Source organism: Chrysochloris asiatica, unplaced genomic scaffold, assembly GCF_000296735.1.
Source record: "Chrysochloris asiatica unplaced genomic scaffold, ChrAsi1.0 scaffold00241, whole genome shotgun sequence".
Classification (NCBI taxonomy): Eukaryota; Metazoa; Chordata; class Mammalia; order Afrosoricida; family Chrysochloridae; genus Chrysochloris; species Chrysochloris asiatica.
This window is the reverse complement of record NW_006408759.1, coordinates 333,500-343,394: the sequence shown is the minus strand read 5'-3', so window position 1 is coordinate 343,394 and position 9,895 is coordinate 333,500. Positions and strand designations below refer to the sequence as shown.

General features: G+C 37.2%; 1 protein-coding gene and 1 pseudogene across 1 annotated transcript in view; one reads left to right on the top strand and one right to left on the bottom strand.

The window, feature by feature from the left end:
* ATF6 (activating transcription factor 6) overlaps positions 1-9,895 on the bottom strand; it is a 294,776-nt gene that overhangs the window by 205,623 nt on the left and 79,258 nt on the right. The gene's annotated exons all lie outside the window — the stretch shown is intronic.
* LOC102811318 lies at positions 1,854-2,233 on the top strand (annotated as a pseudogene).

The window sequence follows — 9,895 nt, the reverse complement described above, 5'->3', positions numbered from 1 at the left end:
TTCTAGCCACTCCAGGCTGGTCTGCTTGTCCTTTCAAGTGGAAATTTCCCATCTCTGAAGATTCTGGAAGGTCTTATGTAATGCAGAGGCTCTGCAGGAAGCCTCCTTTACTGGGCATGTTGTAGCTCCATTTTAGGTATTCCAATCAGTTATAGGCAGAATATGGCCTATAAACTTTCTATGGTGATATTTCTGGCTATTCCTTTCTCTCTCCCTCAAGTGTCTATTTTATAATGAATGGTATGCAAGGGAAACCAAGATTCAAAAGACAGCCAAGCATCTTAACATTATTTCCCCCATTTTGCCCAGTCCAACCACGTCTAATTCCCTGTATCTCAGAGCCCTGTTTTTCCAAGGTTGTGCATACATCATTATTTGCCTCTGTCCCACTTAGCCCATGCAAACCTACCTAATTGTTTTCCCATCTGCTTTGTTCTTCCATTCCCGTCCTCCTTCTTGTATATTGCCCCCGTCCATAGCACCCAAACTATCGTGTGTCTATTCCCTACTCTGTGCTCCGCCTTTCCCTCCCTCCCCTCCTCCTAGCCCCCACATCCCAGTAACCAGCAAAGAATTCCCGCCCCTTTAGTATGGGTTCTTTTTCTTAATCTGTTACAAAGTGGTCCTATGCAGTATTTCTCCTTTTGTGACTGACTAATTTCACTCAACATAATGTCCTCAAGGTTCGTCAGTGTTATGCAGTGGCTTGCAGCTTCCTTGTTTTTCTTCAAGGTAGCATAATATCCCATCGTGTGTGTGTGCCACAGTTTGTTTTTCCATTTCAGTTGATGGGCACTTAGGCTGTCTCCATCTTTTTGCTATTGTAAATAGTGCTGTTATGAACATTGGTATGCATATATCTACTTGTGTTATGGCTTGTATTTCTTGTGGGTAAATACCAATTAGAGGGATTGCTGGATCATAAGGTATTTCTATTATCAACCTTCTGAGGAAGCACCATATTGCTTTCCAGAGAGGTTGGACAATGCAAATACTTTTTAAACACCATAAAAAACAATTATACAGATAGACTTCACCAGATAGAAAACACAGAAATCATATTAACTACATCTGTGGAAAGAGACTGTGGAAAAGTGACATATCATCAGGCAAAACAAGGCCCAGGGCAGACTGTGGAACACACTATCAATTGCTCATATGCAAGTTCAAGCTGAAACTGAAGAAAATTAAAACAAGTCAATGAGAACCAGAATATGACCTTGAGCATATCCCACCTGAATTTAGAGATCATCTCAAGAACAGATTTGATGCATCAGACACAAATGATTGAAAACCAGAAGAGTTGTTTCAGGGATGACATCAAGAACATCATGCAAAAAGAAATCAAAAGATCATTAAGAAGACAAGTAAGAAAGAAAAGATCAAAATGGATGTCAAAAGAGATCCTAAAACTTGCTCTCCAGCATTTTGTTGTTGTTAAGTGCCTTCGAGTCTGTACCGATTTATAGCGACCCTATGCACAACAGAATGAAACACTGCCGAGTACTGTGTCAACCTCATAATCATGTTCTCCAGTGTAGAGCTAAAGAATATGGTAGAAATTAGGAGGTAAAAGAGCTGAACGGAAAATTTCAAAAGGCAGCTTGATAAAGCATATATTATAATGAAATGTGTGAGAATCTGGAGTTAGAAAATCAAAAGGGAAGGACATACTCAGCATGTCTCAAACTTAGGGGAAAAAATTAAACCTCGACTTGTAATACTGAAAGACTTCTTGGGCAAAATATTGAATGATGCAGAAAGAATCAAAATGAGATGGAAGGAATACACAAAGTCACTGCATCAAAAAGAAATGGGCCAGGGACCGGGGAGGCTGAGGCGGAGCAGGAGTAATGGAATCCAAAGAGGGACAAGCGGGAAAAAATCTCCATGTGGGAAATATCCACCAGGAAAATGAAGAAAAAGAGCAAGACACTAATAAAGGAGAGCCCTTGACACTCCCTTTGGAAGCTGATGAATACTGTATACCTAGAGGAAGTCGTAGGCGACCCCATGTTAAGTAGCCTATCCTGCAATATAGATGAGACATGATTCAGAGGCTTGGAGAGCCACAGGCAAGGATGAGAGAAGAGAATGTGGCAAGGACTGGAGAGGAAGTAAGAGAGCTGATGGAAAAACTTAGGGGAAAGCAATTGAATCATAGTCTGAGGGCAATTAGCACTGACCCCCCTCACCATGAATTCATCATGATGAATTTTGCCTTATGCCATGAATCCTGATGTTTTTCCTGAAGTTAATAGAGAGACCCCTGCTTCCTAAACTTACATATGTGTAAGATACCTTTGTTGTAAATTTTTTGATATTACTTGTTTCTGGTGGGTCTTTTTTACCAGCTTCTAATTGAATGTTGTGCTTTTGACCCAGTCTATAAGTTTCTGTCATCCAGGGAGTTTTACCTATTGCCTGGAAACATGCTTGTTATATATTGTGAAATTAATAAAGCAGTTTTAAAAAGAAAAAAAAAAAGAAAGAAAGAAAGAAATGGTTGATGTCCGACCATTTCTACAGACAACATATGATCAAGAGCCAATGGTACTGAAGAAAGAAGTCCAATGGGCACTGAAGGCATTGGCAAAGAACAAGGCTCTGAGAACTGATAAATACAAATTGAAGTCTTTCAATAAATGGATACAGCACTGGAAGCTCTTACTCATCTCTGCCAAGAAACTTGGAAGACAGCTACCTGGCCAACTGATTGGAAGAGATCCATTATCTGTACCCATTCCGAAGAGAGGTGACCCAATGGAATGGTGGAAATCATCAAATACTATCATTAATTTCACATGCAAGAAAATTCTACTAAAGATAATTCAAAAATGGCTAATTCAAAAAAAAATACACTGTCAAGGAGCTTCCAGAGGTTCAAACTCAATTCAGAAGAGGACATGGAATAAGGGATATCACTGCAGACGTCAGACGGATCTTGGCTGAAAGCAGTGAATACCAGAAAGATGTTTATATCTGCTTTATTGACTATGCAAAGACTTTCAACTGTGTAAATCATGACAAGCTATGGACAACACTGCATAGAATGAGTATTCTGGAACACTTAATTGTGCTCATGAGGAAGCTGTACACAGACCAAGAAGCAGTCATTTGAACAGAGTAAGGGGACACTGAATGGTTTAAAATCAGGGAAGGTATGCGCCAGGGTTGTATTCTTTGCCTATAATTATTTAATCTATATGCTGAGAAAATAATCTGAAGAAGAAACTAGCATCAGGATTAGAAAAAGCCACATTAACAACCTGCGATATGCATATGATACAACCTTGCTTGCTGAGAGCAAAGTGAACTTAAAATACTTACTAATGAAGATCAAAAATCGTATCTTTCAGTATGGGTTGTACCTCAATGTAAAGAAAACAAAAATCCTCACAACTGGACCAATAAATAACATGACAAAAGGAGAAAAGATTGAAGCTTTCAAAGACTTCATTTTGCTTGGATCTACCATCAACACTCATGGAAGCAGCAGTCAACAAATCAAATGACAAACCACATTAGGCTACACAAAACCTCTTTAAAGTATTCAAGAGCAAAAATGTCATTTTGAGGACTACAGTGTGCCTGACTGAAGCTATAGTATTTCCAATAGCCTTATATGCATGTGAAAGCTACACACTAAATAAGTAAGACCATAGAAGAATTGATGCATTTGAGGAGGAGAATATTAAAAGTACCATGAACTGCTAGAAGAACAAACAAGTCTGTGATGGAAGAAGTACAACCAGAATGCTCCTTAGAAGCAAAGATGGCCAGACTTTGTGTCTCATACTTTGGACATATTATCAGGGGGTAAGAGTCTCTGGAAAAGGACATAATACTTGGTAAATCAGAGGGGCAGAGAAAAAGAAAGAGACCCCCTACAAGATGGACTGGCACAATGGCACCAACAATGGGCTCAAGCGTAGCAGCAACTATGAGGCTGACATAGGACTAGGTGGTGTTTCGTTCTTTTGTATACAGAGTCACTATGAGTCGGAAACGACCTGACAGCATTTAACAGTAACAACAATATCTATCAGTTTTCCATACAGTGGAAGCTTATGTATTGCTATGATGCTGAATGCCACCAGTAGTTGAAATACCTACGGTGACTACTCATGGTAGACAGGTTCCAGTACAGTCTCCAGATTAAGACAGATTATCTTAAAGAGCATTCCTTTGTAACCTTTCATAAACTCAAAACAGCATAAAGGAAAAAAAGCATTTACCATTAATTTTTATTGGAAAAATTGAGGGGCATTCCCAGACTCAAAAATTAACCTACAAAATCATACCAAATAACACAAACCACTCAAGCATCCTAGCTAACCACCTAGGCTTTCCAGGCCCTCTACAGTGTGCCCAACCCGTACTAAGCCATACTTTCTACCTTATACCCACAACTATTCAAAGAATACTTTCAATCTTACATTTAAAACTATCCCATGATTTACATGCGTCTAACTAATTTCAGGGTAGCTATGAGTCGGAACTGACTCCATGGCACATAACCACCACCACTCACTAATTTCTTTATTTATACTGTAATATCTCTTTTGAAATACTTTCTCTTCCACTAACCCAATTCTAATGGCCTTCCAAAGTTCAATTTTTCTTAACCCACTCTTATGTTTTTAATGTCTGAGTTTCTTAATGTCCTTTTTATTTGGAAAATACTTCTGAGCACTCTAATGGTTTCAATTATTTCAAGAATTGTTTCAAGAACTCTGTCTTTCCACCTAGATTTTATACCTTGAAAGCCAAAACAATGTCTGGTACTAATTTTTTTAATGCCCATAATATCTACCATAATCAAAACTTACAAAGAAAAATTATTTTTGCTGTTTTCTTAAAAGTTAACCCTTAACCTATTGCCGTAGTCTGTTCCAATTTATAGCTACCCTATAGGGCTTTGGAAGATGTAAACCTTTATGGGAACAGACTGTTTCATTTTTCTCCCTCACAGCAGCTGGCGAATTTCAATTGCCAACCCACTGCACTGCCATAACTGTGTTTTCTAAAACCAAATAATAGTATTCAATTGATTAGTGTAACTATACAGATGATTGAATTACTGATATATATGTGGAGCCCTGGAGTCCTAGTATGGTGCTGAAGGATAAGCACTGAATCACAAGGTCAGTTTGAACCGTAAGGTCAGCAGTTCAAACTCACCAGCAGCTTCTCAGAAACCCTATACAGGGTCGCTATGAGTTGGAACTGACTCAACGGCACTTAACAACAACAACAACATATGTGGAGTCCCAGGGTGATACAAAACAGTGATTGTACTCAGCTGCTAACTTAAGGTTTCAGATTTGAGTCCACCTAGAGGCACCTCGATATAAAGGCCTGGTAATCTACTTCCAAGGAGTCCTGGTGTGGCTCTGTGGGCTAATGCGTCAGACTGAAAAGTCGTTTGAACTGAAAGATTGGTGGTTCAAGCTCACCAACTGCTTCTTGGAAACCCTATACAAGGTCACTGTGGGTTGGAATCAACTTGATGGCACTTAACAACAAAAATCAACTTCCAAAAATTTAGTCACTGAAAACTCTCATAGAGTACAAGTCTACTCTGACACATGTGGAGTTGCCATGACAGCAAATGGTTATATGTTCTTTAATAGTTTAGCTTAACTGGTGAGAAGGTCTGCCTGGAGCACTACACTCTTTGAAGAACTATATTTTGGGATCAAACTGACAATAGCAACTCGAAAGATTAAGTAAGAACATTAGGGGTTACAGAGTTTATGTTAATCAAGAAGGAACAACTCAGAAAAGGAGGATGAGGGATGAGAATGGTTGTACAAGACAAAGAATGTAATCAATGTCCCTAACTGTACATGTAGAAAGAGTTGAATTGGTATATGTTTTGCTATGAAAACAACCACAGCAAAATAAATTAAACGTAGAAAAATATTCTCAGAGTTTAGTAATTAAATACTAATGAAAGCAATAAAGTTAAATAATTTGATACCAATATTTTTTTAAATAACAATGTTTTCCACTCCAACACTACATTTCCTAGAAAGAGAGGTATATAAAAGCCAACCAAGCACTCTTCCAACACCAAATACAATCAGAACCCAAAAGGAAACAATAATTACATAATGTGTCAAATAAGGGTGTTTGTTTACTGTTTTTAAAATACAATTTCACAATAAAACTATTATTTTACAATCAACATCTAAAAAAAACTTCCCTGTAAAACACCTATCTTACTCTTCAGCAATGTTGTATGTACACATATACGCAAGCACGTGTGCTCACATGCACACACACAAACACACAGAAGAACAGAGGCAAATGTCATGATGCACTCACCATTCACCAAGCTCCAACTTTTCTCTTGACAATGCTGCTTTGTTCAACCTACTGTGATTTTTACTGATCTTCATTGTTACGGACAATGTTTAATATTAGAGTGCTGAAGTACAAAGACCACTGAACAAGCACATAAAAGAGAAGGTTCCCAGATGGAAGAGTTTATACTAAAAGTGAGATAAAAGGCAATCTTACTTTAAAGGCTAATTACTTTATGGAATGTGAGGCTTACAAAATGGCACACTACATACTAAATTTTAAACAAGGATTAGACATTTCTATAAACAACAAATGCACCTGCATATTACACAATGTTAAAGTTTCAAAGGCTGTCAATCCACATGACTTCTACTAAAAATATGAAAACCATGTGCAATTAAATATTCATTTCTCCTAACATAAAAAGATAGATTATAGTAGCTCTAAAGATTAAACATTCAAAGAATAAAAACAATAAAAAATAAATGAAGTCCAGCGGCATCATCAGAGTTCGAATGCTATGTATCAGCAAACTATCCTCAGCTATTTGAATATGTAATATTTAGATTATGTACTTCCTAGGCAAAACAAAACTGTGATTTTTTTAAAACTACATACAAGGTAGTATTTCATACTGAGGTGTGTGTGGTGAAGTGGTGGTGGGGGAGATGATAATTTCCTTTTCCAAAAAATAATAAAAAGACTGCTGTAATTCCTGTTTTATAAACTAATTTTATACACACAATGTAAGGCAACCATCTTAAACATACATTGCAACAAAAATGGCAGCATAGTATTTCAATTATCTTGGTTTTCTATAATATATTTAATAGATCTCCTCTTGTTGAAATTATTTGTTGTTAAAATAAGCCTCATCATTTGGCCTATCGTTAGAGTGCAGCAGAGCCACAGCTAGAACTCAGGTCAGTTGATTCTAAGCTCAGTGTTATTTATACAACAGTGGCTCCACACTGCCTTTAAACAGCAAATAGGAAGTCCTGCAGCACAGCACGGAACTCTAACCTCAGTCAATTGTGTGGATACTTTATGTGCCTGCTTACCACACATCTATCAGTTCTTGTTTTCATAGCACTGAATCTTGCCCTCTAAAATGATGGATAAAGCAGGAACTGCCATTAATCACACTGTTGTTAAATGCTGTTGAGTCAGTTCCAATTCATAGTGATCCTGTATAGCGTTTCAGAGGAGTAGCTGGGGAACTTGGCCCGCTAACCTTGAGGTTCAAACCAACCTTGCAGTCCAGTGCCACACAGTGGCACACCAGGGCTCCCTTGATCACATTAGACACAATTAAAAATAATAATAATAATTTTTTTAAAACCTTTGATTTAAATACAAAATAAATCTTAAATCAATCTAAAATAGATTTAGAAATCTAAGAAATAGTACATTTCCTTGCACATTTCTTCTGCTGTTGATGTTGTTTAATGCCATAGAGTCAGTTCTGACTAATAGGGTTTCCAAGGCTGTGAATTTTTACAGGAGCAGAAAGCCTCATCTTTCTCCTGGGGAGTAGCTGAAGAGTTTGAACTGCCAGCCTTGTGGTAAACAGTCCAGTGCTTATCCTACAGTACCACCAGCACTCCTATGTCTACTGTTACATATAACTGCATGATATAGTAAACATATTTTATGGATACATTCTAAAACAGAAATACATCATTAGCAAAATCCAACTTGTGGCAACCTATTTTAAAGTAAAGTAAACATTTTAATTTGATTCCTTTAAGAATTTTATGTACACTCATTGCTTCTCTTAAAAATGTATAAAGTAGAAAAGGGAAGAATTTAAATTTATACTGCCTCTCCTCTTCTCAATGTCTTTATATTAGGTTTTGTTGGTGGCATAACAAGCTCCCTGGGAGCAGTGGTTCTGTAGGCTAAGCACTAGACTGAAAACCACAAGGTCAGCAGTTCGAGCCCACTGGCTGCTCCATGGTAGAAAGATGAGGCTTTTATTCCTGCAATGATGTAAACCCTCAGAAACCCTAAAGAGGGTTGCTATGAGTCAGAACCAACTCAATAGCACTTAATAACAACAACAAACAAGCTCCCACTAATTAATATTAAAGAAGCTTTGTGGCTGCTAGTAATTTGAATCATTTACTCACTCACAGAGTCAAGGAAATAATCTTCATCCTGAATTTTTTTTTTTTTTTTTTTAGGATAAAGGATACCTTTACAATAAATAGTATAACTTCCACAGTGAGAATGGACAACAGACAAAGTCTCGACAGGACTGTATGTACACGCTGCCCTATCCAATCTCATCTCCTGAATGAAAAGAAAGCATCACAATAGAAAAACAAATGCAGGAACAACTACTAGATGTCCTTAGGAAAACCACACAGAAGCGAGGCATCTTAAAGCATGGAGGGACCTGAGTTTTATGCACAGGGTCTTCAGAGAATCCTCAGAGAAATTTCCTGTGCCTTCAGTTAATCACTCCTCTGCTCTACCTGTCCAGAGAAATACCTTGACTAGCTGTATAAAACAGTAATGTTAAGTCATTAAATTATAATACAACACCGGGAGTCCGGTCTCCTTATTTTTTGGTCCTGTACTGCAATTAACTAATTAGAAGATCTTAGAAAAATCACTTCTCCTTCATGGATCTAGTTACACCTTAGAAAAAGAAGGAATTAGACTAGAAAAGACTTTTTGAAACTTCTAAAACCCAGTATCAGGTTATGTGATCAATTTTGTGAATCATAGCAACCTTTTGAAAAAAAAAAAAAAGGCAAAAAATAATTATGTTGTTGCTAAGTGTCATAGAGTCAGTTCCACCTCATAGAGTTCCTAGAGAGTAACAGAAGAGTACAGTGGAGAAAAAAAAAAAAAAAAATTATGTATAGATGTACTAAAGATTTAAGTATAGTTTTTGAGGCTGTGAACGTGCATGTGGATTGTGGACCAAAAAAAGAAAAAGAACTTTTCCTCATTAGTCCTCTATAGGACTTGTCCAATTCAAAAATGAAATAGTTCTAGTATTGATGCTAAACACATAGACTTAATTACCATGTACCATAATGACTAGTATATCATAAAATATGAATGACATTAACTCTGCTGTTTTACTTGATACTATTTACTGCTCAAATATTCATATATTATACTTTCTCTCTCATGACTTAAAACTATTTAAATTTATTTAAAATTAAGAGAAAACATTTGTAAAGGGAAAGAAACTGCAAAATTTCAAAAGTAGGCAATTTGAAGTTTGTATAGCACTCAACTGAAAGTAAAAAGCACCATTAATGGAGTACAGTATAATGACAACAGCATTACACTGAGAGAAGATCTGAGCTGGAATTCCTAATCACAATAATCCCTAATGACTGGGAGCATCAACTGGACAATCTTTGTAAACTATCAGGAATTACATAACTGTAAGTCTCAGTAAAAAGAATTATCCTAGGAACAAACAAGATGGCGGATCGGGTGGACGTATAGCAGAGAGCTCTGCCAACAACAACACAGAATACCCGACCAAGCAGGTACAGGGGATGGTCCCAGAACTCTGAAACCACATATAAAGGAATACTTAGAAGGTTGGAAGACT